Source organism: Gambusia affinis, linkage group LG10 (assembly GCF_019740435.1).
Source record: "Gambusia affinis linkage group LG10, SWU_Gaff_1.0, whole genome shotgun sequence".
NCBI classification, from domain to species: domain Eukaryota; kingdom Metazoa; phylum Chordata; class Actinopteri; order Cyprinodontiformes; family Poeciliidae; genus Gambusia; species Gambusia affinis.
Window position 1 is genome coordinate 8,035,157 of NC_057877.1, and position 18,801 is coordinate 8,053,957.

Genomic DNA, 18,801 nt, shown 5'->3' on the forward strand with positions numbered 1-18,801 from the left:
CAAAATAAATGAAGAAAACAGAAACTACAAATAAAATTAACTATGAAGTCTCTGTAAACAAAATTATCTTTCAAAAAAATGGATAGTTGAGACCAAAGCACCAGACTAAATACTTTTATCATGCAGTTTTTGGTAAAAAGGGAAAGAAAAGAAAAAAAGCAATAAATCAAGCCAATGAAAATATATGTGTTTCTTTTAATTTATCATGTAATTAATGGGTTTATTGTTTACTGTGACAGGCCTAATGCTAAGTATTTAATAGTGCACTAATTTTTAGACACAAAAAAATGATTCCAGAGAACCCTACTGTACAAAATTTTGAAATAATTAGCATTTTATTGCAGGAAATAAGTATTTGATCACCTACTAACAAGTCTTTTGGCCCAAGAGCACAAGACTGGGCTGCGTTACAAGACAACAAGCAGTACAGGTTGGTGAGAAGGAAACAACTGTTGGTGTAGTTATTAGAAAAGGAAAAACTCAAGTTCACTGTTGATGAACTCCATGCAAGATCTCACAAGATCAAGAGACAATGACTATGAGAAACATAAGGGATCAGCCCAGAAATACACAGGAGGATGAATTGAACACGGCTGGGACCACCGTCTCAAAGGTTACTATAGTAACACATTCGTCATGTCTTAAAGTCCGGTAGTATGTCCCAGGTCTCCGTGCTTAAGTCATCACATGTCTGGGCCCGTCTAGGTTTGTCGTTGACCATCTGGAAGATCCAGAGGAAGCATGGAAGATGGGTGTTTGGTCAAATGATGGAATAGTACAATCACAAGAACCCAAGTATAAAGTATCTTTCTTTGAAGGTGTTTTTCTGCAAAGGGAACGGGATGACTGCACTTTGTCGAGTAGAGGATGGATGGGACCATGTATCGCAAGATTATGACCAACAACCACCTTCCCAAAACAAGAGCACTGAGTATGGGTTGTGGCTGGGCTTTCCAATAGCAAATGACCTGCATTTGTACAGCAATTTATCTAGTCCAGAAGGCCCCAAAACACTTTGCACTAAGTTCAGTAACACTCGCACACATTCACAAGATAATTGTGGTAAGCTACTGGACTGTAGACGGTCTGACAACAGACAGACAGAGCAGAGATTCAAACTGGCAAACCACCAATTACAGGAAAAACACCTACCACTGTCTCTATTGTTGCAAGAAATTGCAAAAAAATATTGTCTGGAAAGTTATATTCATTAAATAAAACCGAACCTAAGAATATTCTCAGCGACTTATTCAAGTTATTAATCTGTAGCCCAGCTAAAAACATGTAGAATGATATAAACTGATGACGTAAACTCATTTTACTCAAACAATTTAAAAACAAAACATGACGGCTGAATGAAACTGCAGTGCAAATATTGCATCAATGTTTTTCTTTAGTGGCTTCCTATTATAGTGTCCTGGAGTGCTTTGTATAATATCCTAGGAGAAGAGCATCAGAGTGAATCTGCTGTGGTATTGAGGTTAGATTGTATTTTGACAGCCTCCAACATGAGGAAAATACAAAAGTTCAAAAAAAGATTGTTTGAAATAAAAGCAAAGTACTTAAGAGATTTGCTGAAACAGTCGAAACGGATAGAAAGTCACAGAAATAGATCCAGACAAACTGAAGATGTTGACATCCAATCCCACGTTTGTTATTCAACGTGCTCAACAATCATATTCTCCTTTAGAGGAAACAACAAAACTCTACTTGGGAGTGCACTTACTGGAAGATTTCATCACCGGTTTTTGCACACCACATCAAGAATAACTCAAGCTGCAGAGCAAAGCAAAGAAGTGCATAGCTTTGCTTCATTTGCAGCTTTTCAGGTGATTTCTGTGAGATTCTGTCATCTTTACCCAAATACACTGCACATCATTATAACCCTGAAACAACACTCTGTTCCAACATAGGCCCATGGTGAATTAAATCTCGCTCCCTCGCTGCCCAAATAAAATGCTATTAGAAAGTACATTTTAAAAACGTTATGACGGCTGAAATGAAAATTGGAGTTACAGTAAAGCTTTAATTGTTTTGGTAAATTTAGGCATTCATAAAGCAGCATGTTTGAATTTTGCCTTCTCTGAGCACCAAGCTCAGTTCCCTTGTGTAAACGTAATCATGTTACCACACAGGAAAGCTATTGTCATGTACTTATGCCAAAAAGTTAAGGAAATGCTAGTGGGGGTCTATATAAGCAAAAGGCAGCACAGCGTCTTGTGCGAGAGCAGAGCAGAGTGAAAAGCCTATGTGCAGGACCTAATTTCATGCAATCAACAAAGCCACTTTGTGTCAAAACTCTCCTCTGTTTAAATCCTTCTTTAAAGAAGCTGCAGGCCTTTGAATCAAGACTTGGACATGCCTCACAGAAGCTCACAATTTTATTTCACACTGAATAGCGTAAGCCAGTGGACCAACCAAACAAAGTGGTTTAAAAGATTTTAGTTCCACAACAAAACACTTGGTATATCACTGCTGTGAAGGGAGTGTAGGGGGCAGCAAAAGGAGAGTAAAAACATTTCATGCATTCTGTGCAAGTGCAGCGCATCAGTCAGATTTGTGTGAAAGAAACCAATTTATGAAAAGGTCATGACTAAACACCAGCTTTTACCTTTTTAAATTAGCCTGAAATGCCCCACTGCAGGAACCACTTCTTATATCTGACAGGGTCCATTTCATCTGAAGCTTAGGATTAGTTCTCCCCAACAGAGAGCTGAACAGCAGACCTTAGAGCTCCACTAAAAAGGTTAGTGTAGGAACATGGAAATTAATTTTATTTTGAAGTTTTAAAGATTGAACGATTTAATGGTTAAACCGTGTTTTAGGGCAGAATGATCATCCAATAGACAATTCTATTGAGGTATATGAAACAATTGTTTAATTTATTAGAAATTTCTTCTGGTGAACATTTTACATAGAGTTCAACTGTGTACACATACACTGATAGATACATGTCCCTCACCAAGACTCCATAGTTGGTGTCCAAATATAGTCAATGTCTTCCAAATGTACATCACTACCAAGTCACATTTTCAAATTTTCTGTGAACTTCTAACATTTTTAAAAAAACAAAAATAAGATGGCCTTTTTACCCCACTCGCTAGTTTTCTGGGGCAAACCCTGCTGTTCTTAATAGAAATGATAAGGTTCATTTCTCCGATGTTTGGTATTAACCACAAACTCATTTTCAAACTTTACTTCTTGTTAGCATTGTCAAAATAGTTCATATTTGTAGAGCTGGCGCTAGACTTTTTTTCCTTTTTGAATGGTTTCAACTATCACCACAACACAGAGTCAACTTAAAAGACTAAGATTTTAACTGTTTCAGGAAGTACTAATTGGAATAATCAATGAAACATTAATAACTAAAACAGTTTACTTTTCAAAGATTACTCATTTGAACCACAAATTAATTTAAGAACTGTAGGACTTTGTGGTGGCTGCACAGTGGCGCAGTTGGTAGAGCTGTTGTCTTGCAGCAAGAAGCTCCTGGGTTCGATTCCCGGCCCGGGGTCTTTCTGCATGGAGTTTGCATGTTCTCCCTGTGCATGGTGGGTTCCCTCCGGGTTCTCCGGGTTCCTCCCACAGTCCAAAAACATGACTGTCAGGTTAATTGGTCTCTCTAATTTCTCCCTAGGTGTGAGTGTGTGTGTGTGTGCATGGTTGTGTGTCCTGTATGTCTCTGTGTTGCCCTGCGACAGACTGGTGACCTGTCCAGGGTTACCCCGCCTCTCACCCGGAACGTAGCTGGAGATTGACACCAGCAACCCTCCTGACCCCATTAGGGACAAAGGGTGTATAGAAAATGGATGGATGGATGGATGGATGACTTTGAAGTTTTAAAGATTGAACGATTTAATGGTTAAACCGTGTTTTAGGGCAGAATGATCATCCAATAGACAATTCTTTGAGAACAACCTGAAAATAATGCAAATAAGTTCACACTACTGTGATTTTTTTTTTTAAAAGCAGTAACTGTTTTGTGCACAAATATCTGGATCTGGTGTATACCACAAACTGAAATTTTAAAACGTATTTATTATCTCCCTGGACTGGTGCGGAATTTCTTAAAGCGGAGAAGCAGACTAACACACAAGCACTTAGCACCTTCCTGCTCTCCACTAATAAACATATCTGAAAATAAAAAACTGTGTTACATCGGTCAGAGTTTTAGCATCAAGTTGTTTCCTAGACAACTTTGCACTTCGTGAAGGGTACTAATTGATGCAGGGAACCAACTAGCAGCGGATGCGACTCTGGGTATAAAATAGTGAGACAGCAAAATGAGTTATGCACTTCAGGTTTTTAAAAAATATTTCAAAAGTAGAGCACTAATCCTGTACTTGCTCTTCCATCTTCCCTCAACCTAACAAGGGACTACAGTGATCAAATCCTTCCATAAAACAATGCTTACGTGGCGTGTCATAGTATCATCCAGGCCTCATTTATTGTTGGGTTTTATTCTTTATTGCATTATTTTCTAGACTGTGAGCTCCATGAAAGTCAAAGCTACGATTTGGCTCAAAACTTGAGCAGCTACTGTTTGTTGATGTGGCTTTAAAAAAAAAAAAAAAAAAGCTATGCGAAATGCAAACCACGACAACATAAGGGAAAAACGGGGAGTGATCACCTGTGTGTGCTGCTGGGTGGTTCTGGTGGGGGGTCCATTAGAGCCAGAGGACTCAACGTTGCAGCCCTGATGCTCTGCCAGGCCATTCCTCTCTCTCTGCTCCATTTCTGTTCTCTGTCCCCGTTTCAGTCACAATACTTGTAAAGTTCTTCCACACCTCTTGCTTTCTAACTGCTTATGCGCTGTCAGTGTGTGATCCATTTCCACTATGTATGCAGACTTGCTGAGGCAGCAGAATAAAATATCTACATGTAATTGAGTTGGGGTTTAGTCCTCTTCAAACATATTCACAGTAAATCCCTGCCACAGTAGCTGCAGCAAACAAGTTTAATCTGAACTGTTTGTTCACATCTTTGCAATTGTGTTTTTTGCAAATATGTGACCACACAACATTAGGCAAAAGTCTCAAAATTCTGTTTACAGACCAAGACTTAAAACAGGTTTGGCCCATCTACTTTAAACTTGAAATTAATAGTTCTGACTTAATTTAGGCTGCTTAGATTATCAAAGTAGGATTTTGTGCAGGTCTTGTCCACCTTGGGCATGCCTTACCCAATAAACACAGACACAAAATCATTCTCCATCAATTTCAAGAGTTCTACATAAAGCAGCAAATGTTTTCCTAAAAGAATGCAGTAACACTTAATTTATATATTGTATATTCATTTGCAAATGTGGAGCTTTTAATTTTTGAATAGAAACCATGTTTCTGTAAAAAAAAAAAAAAAAAAAAGCAACTATAAGGGACCTGAGTGCACTATAAATGCAACAATGGGGATTCCAGCTCTAGTTGCCAATTTTGAAAAGCTTTCAGGTGCCAATTTAAGAACAGTACAGATTTTTTTCTAGTCTTCCTGAAGTGAGTGGTCATCAATAATTTATATTAAATAAACTAATTCACCCCCTCATCCAGGGACTTTGTACTCTGCTAGTGTACGATAGCAGCTGCTGTAAAACAAAGTTTTATCATTTAAAATGAAAAACTGATTACAAAATTTCCATTTTAGAACCATCTTTAGCATTTAGACTAGTGAGCAGCAATGTTGGTGCATCAAGTGTTACTGAACCAGCAGAGAATATGATAAAATGCTGGCTACATTTCCAAATCCAGCAAGTTACACAAGATAAAACAGATCATTGTACAACATCCATCCCATCTGCTGAAAGCCTCTTTCTCTCAAAGTCTAAATGAATGAGACACTAAAATGTCCTTTAAATAACTTCTCGCATCTTTTCTGCTTACTCTTTCTCTTCATTTTCAAACACCACACTGAAAACCGGTCCACTTTAGTCTTCCTCACTCAATAACTGTGTTCACACTAAAGAGTGTTTAGTGTGAATTTTGAATTTCAGGAGACTCCAGTTTCTAGTCAATGTCTCACTGCACCTCTAAATGAAAATGGTCAGAATTATTTTTCATATCTTGTCAGCCTTAAAGGAAAAAAAAGAAAAAGTTTTAGTCGGTCATCTTGTTTTTGCTGCTTAAATGCATAGTATAAAAATTAAAGCAGTTTATGAACCATGTTCCAGACCGCATTTGTGAGAATTCAACGTGTAAAATTTGCTTTTCCTCAGCTCAGTTCAAAGAATGAATCAATTGAATCTGAGCACTACTCTTGCCAAAGCCAGCACTACAAGCTTCCTCCAGGCTGTACTGTAAGCCCCTGGCAGACAAACTGAAATCCCACTGCTCCTCTCTACCCTTTCTTCCCATTCTGCTTTTTTTTCTCTCTCTCGACTTTTGATACATATGGGATGACTCATCAAGTCCAGTGGGAATTAAGCTAAAACTACAGTGATTTTCCTGGAATGCACACATTTACACACACACACACACACACTGCACTGCTGTAAGCAAACAGATAAAGCTGCCAAAGAGAGGTGTTGTACCTCCGAACTCTGTCGGACCAACAAGGTGAACAGTAAAAACACCAGCAGTGTGTGCGAGAGAGAACGAGGGAGCATTTATAGTTACATGTGGGCATAAATGTTTAGTAGCACTGTCATGGAGTCCACTAACAGGAAGGACCTTGACATCTGCTCCCAACTCCAACCATCCAGCCGGGGTTAATCAGCCTGCTGCTAAGCCAGCGTCCTGCCAGGACTCTGTCAGTCACACTGACCCTAACCAAACTCTGTTCTTGTCTCCTTTTCCCCTCTCTAGCGTTACTTTCATTGAGCACCTGTTGATGTGGTCAGAAACCTGGCTGATGTCATGGTAACAGCAACAAACAAGGACGGCACTAAAGGAAAAGCATTTGGAGTGAATTAGTGCAGATTTTGTGACCCATTTAATACTTTAAACTTGCATTCAGCCAGACTGACATGTGGACACAAAGTCCAACTTAAACCACTTAAAGGAAGCCTTGACTATTATTAGCCATCTTTTATGTCCATTGTGTCTTCTTAAGATGTAATCTTAACATGACATGTGAAGGTTCTCACTCAGTTTGAACATTTTGAAATTTTTTATTTCATTACAACTACTGTATACACACTTGGATTTTATTTGGCTTTTGTTTGATAGTGCTGCACAGTGGTGCATAATTTCAAAGTAGAAATCTGGGAAGTGTGAAAGGGCAAGTGTTCAACCCCCCTTTTTCTCTGATGTACCAAAATAAAAACCCAGTGCTGCTTATTGCCTTTGTAAATTACCTAGTTGTGTATAATTGAATGCAGCTACAAGCAGTATTGTGAAGACCAAGGGACAGAGCAGACAGGTCAGCAATAACGGAGACATTTGAAGCAGAGTTGGGTTGTAAGATAATACCCAGACCTGTACAACTCTCACAAAGTTCTGTTCTATATCTGCAAAAATCAAAGACTAATAATAACAAATCAATCAAGACATGATCATTCATCCGAACTGACAGGAAAGGCAAATAGAGCATTAATTAGAGAAGCAACATAGAGGATGCTGGTAACTTTTGAGGAGCTGCAGACGTGCACAGCTCCATAAGGACAATGAATAGGAAATCGGACCCTTACAGAAGAGTAGCAGGAAGGAAGTCATTATTGAAAGACAGAAATAAGAAATTGCCACAAGACATGCAGGAAAACATCAAATAGGTGAAAAATCAGCAAGGAGAGGGAAACTAGTCAGAGTTGATAGATCAATGGAACTAAATACAGGGCAGAACCCCTGTTTTGCAGTAAAACTTGTTAGAGCTGAAAAAGACCTGAGGAGGAGCAGAAATAAACCTTCCAGCAAGACAACAACCCTAAATATGGAGTCAGAGCCTCGTTATCAGATCAGACGTTAGAATGGCCCAGTCAAATCAAATCAAATTACGACTCTGCAGCAAGACTTTAAAACTGCTGTTTTCAGGCACTGTCATTTCAAAGCCCCAAAAGATTTTCCATTAATCATCCTCAGATGATCTGAAGACAAATGCACACACATCATTTTTGTATTTTTATCTATATTTTTTAAATACGTCACTCTTTTTCCCTTTAGAATTGTCCTATTTTTGTTGGGATATAGCAAAAAGTCTTATTTACATACAATAAAGGCTGTGTTCAAGGGTTGTGAATACTTTTGCCATGCAGCACTACTACCCATCACCATCATACCCTTAATTTAGTACCTTTAAAATCTTTCTCCATGTGTCACAAACGGTGATGGTCATGATCAGAGTAATTTCTTTATCTTGAAAGACACTTTTAAATCATCAGTAAATTCAGCAGACATCCTGGTATCAAACGGCAGTGACCCGACACCTTCCACGTTCAACATTTTAAATTTAATTTGATGCCCACAAATGCTTGAAACTGATTCAATCATGCTATGTCTAAATCCAGAAATGCAAGAGATTAAATATAGCAGTGAGCTGCATTTCTGCTGCAGCCCTCGGGAATAGTTTGGTCATGTCTATGATATGGGCTCAGTCTACTCTGAGTGCATGAGTTCCCTGCCTGCTGAGACACCGTCTCCGTCTTTTATATGTCTGTCGGTCCTTCTGTAAAAGAGTTCTCACTCATTTTCATGAGTATATGAGAATATAGTGCCTCAAGTAAAAGTTGAGCCAACTCCAAGCCAGACATTAATAATTTAGGAGGGCACGAGGCGAGAGAATAGCTTCTGCAATATTCATATGTCATATTGACTTGACTGCCAGCCACTCGCCCATGCACCCAGTACTTATGAAGTCTCACAGATGACTGAGGATGCAATGCTGTGTCCTCCCCCAGCGTCCTCTTCCTCAATCTCCCTTTCCTCATCTGCCATCCTTATGCCACCTCCTCTTTCTCAGCTCGCTCTCCCCCTCTCAGCCACGTCTCCTCTTGTTCCTTTCTCTTTCCCGCTGTCTCTTCTTTTCTTCCCCTTCTAATCTGCTGCCATCTCTCTGAAGAGCATGGCATGCCCACGGGCCAAATTCAATTATAGACCAAATTAAAGAGATGCTTCACAACTCCCTTAACAGACAAAGGGAACACACGCATGCACCAGAAACACCAGGGCTGACATCAAACGGACAAACGCAAAGACCCCTACACCCACCCAGTCCAACAGCCACACACGCGCGTCTACTCCCATACACACTCTCAACACCTGCTGTGTGCCGAGAATTCAGCACAAACAAGCAGCAAGTAATTGCACAAACTGTAATTTCAGATTGCGTCCTCAGATTAGCCCACATGCCCAAGTGTTACATCACTTAATGGAGCTTTCCTGCCCTTGTTCAGTGGAAACTGCCCTCTGTGCTGCTTCATCTCCGAGAGCCCCAGATGCAGCCATTAATGAGCCATATTATTGGTAAGATAGCTGTGAATAAGTAACCAGCTGCCTGACGGTCCTAAAACTAGGAGGACAATTTGATGAATTAAGACCAGCGGCCCATGTTCCAGCATTAGCTGTAAGACATAAAATCCTCAAGAGCTGAAGTGTCTCAGAGGTCAACCAATTATCGGCCACTGCGAGCTTCGCTAGGCGCTTTTCAATGCAATTATTTCAGACCACACAGTTTATTTTACTTGTTCTTATAGAGACAAAATTACACCTCTTACAATGGATTTGTAATATATATCTTTTTTTTTTAACAGATTATATTATTGCCACAAATGTCAAATTTGAGTTTAATATGGATGCGTTTGGGATGTTATTTTAGAATAATGATTCAACTGCCAATAAAAGATTGAAAGGTTTTAGTAAAACCTCTCAAGAGGATTCATGTAATCCTCCCAAAACTAGTTTGGATGCGTTTTTGCCATCATAATCCAGCTAGAAGATGAATTGTGTCAAAGTATCACTGCTTTAGGCCAAACTATCACCTTCAGGTTGAAAGAAAATTGTTCAAGATGTTCAACAACTCAAAGACCTAAGCCTTTACAAACACAGAGACATGCTAGAATACCATTTCACTGTCCACAGTGGAGCCAAAAAGAAATAGCCCCTGCTGAAAAAAAATCACCCTTAAGTTTAAACAAAACAAACAGCATCTAAAATGGACAACAACGTTTTCGGTGGTGAGATGTGACAAAAGGCATGTTTGGAAGAGTCAAGCTGAGGCTTTTTGACTTCAGCTCAGATATGGTTATATATGTACATTTCCAGTATTTAAAAAAAAAAACTTTGTAGACACGGTTTATAGTGAGGTGCGCTCTATAGTCCGGAAAATACGGTAATTGTTTTGCATAGTGGTGGATGCTGTACGGTAACTTTAGTCTGTGTAGTAACAACGTACAGCATCAAGTGAGTAAATTAATAAAAATGAAGGTCATCTATCCCTAGAATGAATTTCAGATAAATACTGGATGACCCCAAACACACATCAGAAATGGTTTTGGAATGGACAACTTCTGACAACTTCAGGCAAACTTCTGAAATTATGTCGACTTTATTTCAATTCCACGGACTTTGGGGTTTGTGTCAGAAAACTAAACATGTTAAAGAACCCCAACCAGCGCTTTCATTAAGAGTTGAATAAAATAAAATTATGGAATCACACCAGAGGCTTTTTGATGGCTGCAACAAAACCACATGTCAAATTCAGGCTGCAGAAAATGATCACTTTGAAATCAGTAGATCTAAATGCATAAACTACAAACCTGATTAAAAATCAAGACAAGAAAAATTTTGCTTGTATGTTTTTTAACTGAATGTCAAAAGGGAGACAAATGAAACTGTTCAGTCATTATCAAGCAGAAAATGACTCACATGCTTTCTGAGTTTCTATTTTATGGATTGAAGATGAAAGATTTTGCCAAGTTGACCAGTGTTGTTTTTTTGTTGTTGTTTTTTTGCAGACTCTGTGGAACGTGGCAGGATGTGGAGGTGGGTATTGCTATGTGTCACCCTTGCCCTCCCTGGAAATAAAGTAATAACAATTCACTGCCAAGCTGAATAGATACAGCCTGAAGGCTCAGACAAAACATGGAAACAATTCATGCACATACCAACTTGAAACAGGCACAAACCAGCAGCCGCCTACACTGTCTTTACCGAGCCTGCCTTATAACATTACTCTGCACCAACGCAGGCACACACACACGCATGTGATATCAATTTAAGAAGCACAAACACAACACCGTAATAAATATGCAAATAACCCAGGCTGTGCGTGTTTTTACAGGAAACAAACAGCACCTATAAAGACAGCAGTTGGGGGCTTTTATAACGTCCAGCGTCAGCGTGGCATATAAAACGATGCTTAAGTTCAAACCCAGCACACACAGGCACACACCTCCAAAAAGCACACAGTCCCAATGACCTATTCGTTATGGCATCTGTGTACAGATGGATCCACAAATACAAATTGATCAATTGGATGGCACTGCATCCCCTCTCCCACCCAGCCTCCAGCACAAACACACACTATCCATGGCTGCAACACTGGGATGGGAGTGGGGGTGTCTGTCATTGTCCTGTAAGGGGATATCTGAGATGATGTTGGCCGACTTATCCGCACTCTTCATAATCCATTGTGTGTGTATTTTTTGTCCACGGTGGCGTGTGTATGTGTGTAACCGACCGGGCCTGGTGTTGTTGATAAGGGGCTGAGGGCTTAGTCCTCACTCGCAGGGACACACTCAGAGCATTAATGAGCCCACAGCACAGAGGAGAGCCTCTGCCAAAAAGGTCTTTATCAGCCTCTAGGAGCCTGGGATGCCTGCGTGTGTGTGTGTGTGTGTGTGTGTGTGTGTGTGCGACAGTCAGGCTGAAAGGGGTAAATTCACACTCACATCCTTCACGTGTTTTAAAACACTGTGCTGTATTTTTTGCTAAAAATATTGATTTTTAAACCTCTCCCAGTGAGGAAAAATAATTTTTTTAAAAGAAACAAAACACAGTATGTTGCAGTGGTAGGGAATACAGTGCAGCCTGAAGGTGAGGGTGCAGCTTGAGATGCAACACACAGCAGTTCTGTCTGAGAGGGCACATCCATCACACAGACAGCTTAAATCCAGCGTGTGTGCCCGTGTGTGATATAATAAGTTAGTTAGTCGGGTAAAAGGGTGTTTTTGTGAGAGCTACCTAAGCCAAGATACAAGCTGAGTGACTGACAGAGTATTATGTTGGCTGGCAACATAAAGCTGCGGATAAACGTCAGAGAAAAAAATGGAGACAAGGGAAGACCGACAATACGTAGACGCGGGGTGACATAGGTTGCCAGGAGGAAAACTCTGCAGTACATAATATTTCTAGCCAACTGTTTTATTCACAGAGAGCATGGCAGCAAGTGCACACTTCAAAGCAAACACTAAATAAGCGAAAACCTCCTTGCAACGTAATATTTACCTCCAGGTTTTTGATGACTAGGGTTTCTGATCCTTTCATCTGACTCGTTCATAACCAGGAGGTATCATTTTCATCTACATAAAAAGTTACAAAGTATAAGACAAAATGATCCTAACGCCACGCAATTAAAGATATAGTTCCTTGCAAATGTTTCCAGACATTTTCTCTCATTACAACCACAAAGTGAAATAATTTTATGGGATAAGCCAAAACAAAGTAGAGGAAAAAATGTCATTAAAAATATATATTACAAATAAAAATCTGAAATGAGTGGCATCCATATGTAGTCATATTGCACACACATTAAAATTACACGCAAGTGGCATTTTAGCTCATTGTATAATTTATGAAGGCATAAGTAGCCTTCAGAGGTAGCGATCAGAGGAGAAATGCAAACCACCTTTTTCAGAGTTTGTGAAAGAATAAAATTACTTTTATTCCACTTAATAGTCTGGTGATAAAATGTGTTGTAGTTTTTGGTTATAATGTGATGAAATATGAAAACGTCCAAGGCATATGAACACTTTTGCAAAACCAAACTATAAGTCTGCTTAGCGCCAGAAAATTATACTTGAGTTAAATTAAGTAAATAAGCCAATAAAATTAAATATTCGCCCTTAGAGTCAGCTGTCCGAGAGGAGGCAGATGAAAGAGAGCGGGGAGAGAGAAAGCTGAAACTGGCTTTCAAGCATTTCAGGTTTACATGTTTGCATGAAACATTTATGAGATTTAAGTGTTGCTGGTTCAACATAGCAGAACGGAGTTTACTCAGCTGTGTGGTGACACTGGCACTTGGCAAGCAGAGAAAAGGGGGAATTAAGGCTGTCATAGTAATCGTATTTACATAAAGATTAATAGTCATACAAATAATTGTGATTACTAATTTAATTGGCTTTTTCTCTATTTCATTGGCAGGACTATGGTTTGTACTGGCTCTTGGATTAATAATTCACTTAATGATGATAAAAACAGTCATTTATCTGAAATCAAATCAACTGTTTATGCTTTCCAAACAAAACCTCCCCATTTCAGGTTGTCTCCAAAGCGAGGGTAAGGCTGGCGGGAAGGATGACTGATAACGTGTAAACATGTTCACAGTAATCTTGGAAAAACATTTTGACTGTGCAACTGGTTACACTGCCAGTCCCAAATATGCTAGAACGTATTTGTCATTTGATGAGGATTTGTTGCCCCAAAATAAAAAGAAGAGGAGAAATGGATGAGCAAAATCCATCCATCCATTTTGGATCGCAGGGTGATTATGCCTTCCTGCTGGTTAACTGCTGACGGATGGATGGATAGGAACACACAAATAATACAATTATTTTAAAAAAAAATCTATAAAAATAAAAAAATAGTGGTCATCTTTGATTTAGCAGGTTATTTAAACTGCTTACTTCCTTCTTCATTTGTTTATATGCTGAATCGAAACCAAGAATCAAATTGCCAAAAACAAAATCACAAAGAAAGACTTACATTTACAAAATACTAATAATAACTTAACTTTGCTTCATCAATCATCATTTTCTGAGTGATTAATCCCCAGAATGTTCCAAAAACAGACGGTACAATGTACCACGTAGCACATAGAAAACAAAAAATAGCAACCATTTGAGGGACGAGTAAAACAGAACGACAAGGTCCTCCGAAGGACACATCTCTGTTTGGTTGATACTGAATTGGATAACATAACATGCTATGCTTAATTCTGCACAAATGACACATAAACACATGGTCACATCTGGTTCCTTAACCAGCGTGTTTGCTTTTCAGGCCTTCAAGTAATACCAGTCATTACTGCTCCTGCGCGTCGTCCGGCAGGTTATTACACTGGCAGTGCAGCTTATTACCCTGCCTCAGCGCCACTCAATTATTCTGCCTGGGTCCACAGGGACAGAACAAGCAGCTCAGTGTGCTACTTAAAATCTTCCTAAGTAGGCCAAAGAGACTGTCTAAAGTATGACATGCAGATGCATCACAGCACAGCAATATGCATCATAAGAGGTCCAAGAACAGGTAGCATTTTTTAGGAGCTGCTTTGGTAGTTTAGTCCGGCTTTGTGAGTCTAAACAAAATGTCCGCATGGCTCCTTTCTCTCTTTACAGTTGATGATAACCACCTTTCCTCATTCAAGTTAAAAAGGTAATTTCTCCATTAAAAATGCCTGGTGTGCCCTGCAAAATGTACATTTTCCACATATGCAAAGGGGAAAGGTCAACACAATCTTCCTTCCCAATAAGTTTATGGAATACATTTATGATGTGGTGGAGAAATACAAAGACACAAAGCAGGAAAGCTGAGCGGACATGAAAGGGGGGGCAGAGCTATTTTAGAGTGAGATTAAGCTGAGCTGTGTTGAAATAGAAGCCCTAACCGACCAAGCCATGATCTGGGGACTTATTAAAGACTCTTATTAAAAGTTAAGGAAGGCCCTAAGAACCTTAAAATAAGATTGGAGGGGGGGAGCGAGTGAATCACACACACAGTGGGTGATGTGTGTGGCGGTGAAGGGATTCAGCTTAAGCTCTCCTTCCTGGGCTCTCTATTCTTTTTCTCTTTTCCAGCTCACTAAATGACCATCTTTCTCCTCACTCAACTGCAGGGACTCGTTCTCCCTCTGCAATCAGGTCAGCTAAATAAAGTGCATGGTTTAGCCTGATTTTGACAGCAACAAGTCTTAACATAAATGTAGCAACAAGCAACCACACACACACACACACACACACGCACACACCTCATCAAGTGCAATTGCAGATCTTAGATTTTCACAAATTCCTTTACATGCTTTGCTTGGCCAGTGTGCAGCAGAGTCACGGCAATATGCAGACTGACTGAAGTTTGGTGCAGTCTTGTCTAGATGCGGCATATACCACAGAGAATAGGAGGAGCATTGCACCACCTGCTTATTGATCAGTTAAAGATAAGGCCGGCAAGAGCTTAGCAACTAAGCTTAAGGGAGATGTTTGTGTGTGGTTGCCTTTCTTCCTTCCACAAAACCATGGGGACATGGTTCTAAGGTCTCAGCACATGTGTGATGCAGTTACACAGCCACATGCCAAAACATCAACACCCATTACATTTTTTTCCATCTTTATTAAACATTATAGCCAAAACCTTTTATGCACTTTTTTTTGGGAGAGAGGCTAACATGAAGTAGCACAGGATTGAGAAGTGTAAGGAAATCAATAAAGGGTTTCCAGCTGCTCTGTGAAGGCCCTGGGTTTGTTGGAGAACGTTAGTGTTACCCTTTGTGAGTGACTGACAAAAGGACACAGCAAATGTGTGGTAATAGATGCTCCAATGAGAAAGTCAAATGAGAACACTGAAGCTACAAATTGCACTGAACACAAAAAATCCCCCTCAATGACGACAGCATCATGCTGAGGGGACATGAAAGCAGCTCAGATTTAAAGGGAATCCTGGTAGAAAACCAAGTGGCTGAAAGTGATTTGGGATTAGTGTGGAGGTTCACCTTCCAGCTGGACAATGAGCCTAAGGATACGACCAGTGCTGCAATGGAAAGGTCTAGAGAAAACACTGCGTTTTAACGGCCCAGTCAAAGTCCAGACCTGTTTCTAACTGAAAACCTATTACTAGACATGAATGATGTTCAAAGATGCTCTCGTTGCAATCTGACTGAACTTGAGATATATAGAAAATACTTTTTTTTTTTAAAACCAATTTCTAGATTTACCAGTTTGGTAGAGATTCAGCCCTAAATATTTGCAGCTGCAATTCATGTCAAACGTGTTTGTGCAAACGTAAGGGCTGAGGACAAATGAAGACCACACTTCTTTTTTTTTTTTTGTATTTGTGATGAAAAGAAAAATCATGTCCTTTTCCCTCCACTTCATCATAATGCCAAACTTTGTGTTGATTGATCTACCACATCAAATCCTAAAAACATGGGGAAGTTCAAACGGTATCAACACGTTGGAAAGGCGCTGTACACAAACATCCTCCGACACAATTTTTACTCACTATTTCTCTAAATACAGCCCCTCATCAGTGCTTTGTCCTTCAAAGCAGAGCAGGCAGGAGGCATAATGGAAACCATGGCAACGTGACAGCAAATAGACAGCAGTGCTTGAGTGAGGGCTGATGGATCTACAGTTAGATGGGGTTTTCTCAAAGGACGTGTGAAGGGGAACTGAACTGAGATAATATGTGGGAGAAAATATGATTTTCAACACAAGATCCTGACATCCTCTCCCTTATATGCATGTCTTGACTACTAGCACATCAAGACATAAGCGTCGAAGCGGCAACCAGAACTTCATTTTCGTGGCATATCTGCAGGACTTTTGAGGAATAACGCGAGTCAGTGTTTTGGCTTAATAAGGGCTCTGTGGGGTTTTCGTCATAATTTCCGAGTCTTAGCTATCCAAGTTACTCATTAAACGTACACAGGCCAGAGGACTGGAATCACACCAGAAAAAAAGTATTGAGTTATTCCCAGTCACTAATAATTTGGCACAAAGTCTATTTTATGAGTCCTTGCTCACAGCATGCAGTGGCTTATGGTTTCCTGAGATGCTATGCTGGTTTTCTCCAGGAGTTACCTGGAATTATAATGTCAAATTTAAAATAAACTACGCAAGAATAGACACTCAAGGATTTGAGTGTGAATTTATTCTAATTTATTCCAGGCCTAATCCCTCATTATAGCTCTCATAAGTAGCTGTAAGCAGGCAGATGCACATGCACCCGCAAAAGGCATTAAAGCCTCTGGTTATCTCGCAAGTTCCACCCCGACAAGTCAGGTTTTACTTCACTGTTCTGACTTTGGGAAAAGGTGTTGGTTTAATAAAGCACAAATGAACTCAATGGGGATTTTTTTCAAATAATGTAAACAAGGTTGACATTAAGTTGTGCTACATATGTTATTTCTTTCCTTCATATGGAAAGTTTCCGTTTATATCACAGGTTTGTGGTGCATTTCTATCCTAAAGATGTAAAACTTGAGATATTTCACAACAAGCTATTAACATACATGGAAAAACTTCACGAAAGCCTTATATTATAGCAGAAAGTACAATGGGAACCGTAAGAAAAGCTTACTTTATTTAATTATGCCGCATTAACTAATCAGTGCAAAAGTTTTGCAAGGTAAAAAGGGAAAAAAGAAAAAAAGGAAAAAAGAAATCCCCATGTCCCCTAGGAGTCTCTGTACAACTGAAGGCTATGAAACCACTAGTCTGCATCACACTTGTTTTGGGTTTAATCACAGCATAATTTTATTTATCTGAGCAAACCAATTTCAGAGAAGCATAATTCTTCCTTAGTGGTTTATGATTTTTGATCAACAAAAATCCTAAACCACTAAGGGCTACACATAATTTCGTTGTAATTTGACAATCTGCTATTTTGGACACCTTTTTGTGTGTTTGGCTCAAATGGCTCAAGAGCAAACGTAAATATAATCATGTAACATAATGAATCATCACAATCACAAGCCAATAATAGAAACAAACCTTGCATGTTAATGTTGAAAGTTCGTTCACCGGTTGTCATCTTATTAGCTTCTTTCTGTGCACCTACTAACTTTGTGAATCTTTCAGCCATTACGACACATATCTGACGCCATTTTTATTATTGACCCCACCCTCAACGCCGTCTCATTCCAAGCTCCCAACATAAAGTTGGCATCTGAACATTTAATCGTGGTGACCTTTTTAACAGGGAAAACAATGTTAACAGCCGACAATGTTGTTTATACCCGTGTAAACAAATCTCCCCCAAAGTTTTGTTTTGTAAAGCAGGACCTACCGCTTGTGCTCTTTTCGGCTTGACGTCATCCAAAACTGGAGGGGAAGTTGTTTTTACTCACTGCTGCTCTCCTGTGTTTAAACTAAAAATATATATTTTCAAAGCATTAATATATTAAACAACTCCCTTCACTATTTCGCAATGACATTATTAGCCTTGCTTAAAAAAGATTACACCAGCTCCACTATAGCGTTTTTAAAAAAACACATCTTATTAATTTATGAACCACCTCTCTGCCTCTTCCGTTGCACTTTTGTTCCTTTCTTGTAATAACATTCACTACTTTTTGTTCAACATACACAATATTATTCACCGAAAGGCCTTTACAAACTGCTTTAGACTGGTTCTGTAAAGAAAGGTCTCTTACATTGAAATGTCTTAATTATTGTAATTTAAGGCAGCTGTGCAAGACACACAAAGCTGTAAACCTGGGGGGTAAAGAGAATCCAATAATACAACAGAAAACAATAATTTTTCCATTTCAAACACAAAAACGAAAAATAACCGATTATCATTTTATTTATGCAAGTTTTTTGTTGTTATCATGTTGCATGAGACTGATAATGCTTTCATTGTGTAATATGAGTATGTTATATTTTTTGTTACATTATTATATTGTATATGATTTAATTTACTGTTGTTTTGCACAGTTTATTTGTACTAT

The 18,801-nt window shown here is 39.2% G+C and overlaps 1 protein-coding gene across 1 annotated transcript in view; it reads right to left on the minus strand.

The window, feature by feature from the left end:
• Positions 1–18,485, minus strand: part of dab1a (DAB adaptor protein 1a) — a 270,399-nt gene extending 251,914 nt beyond the window's left edge. The window contains exons 1-2 of the mRNA XM_044128726.1: positions 18,367–18,485; positions 18,138–18,219 (exon numbers count right to left, since the gene is read on the minus strand). The gene's annotated coding sequence lies outside the window, so the exon portion shown is untranslated. The remainder of the gene's footprint in view (positions 1–18,137; positions 18,220–18,366) is intronic.
• Between the last annotated feature and the right edge of the window lie 316 nt (positions 18,486–18,801).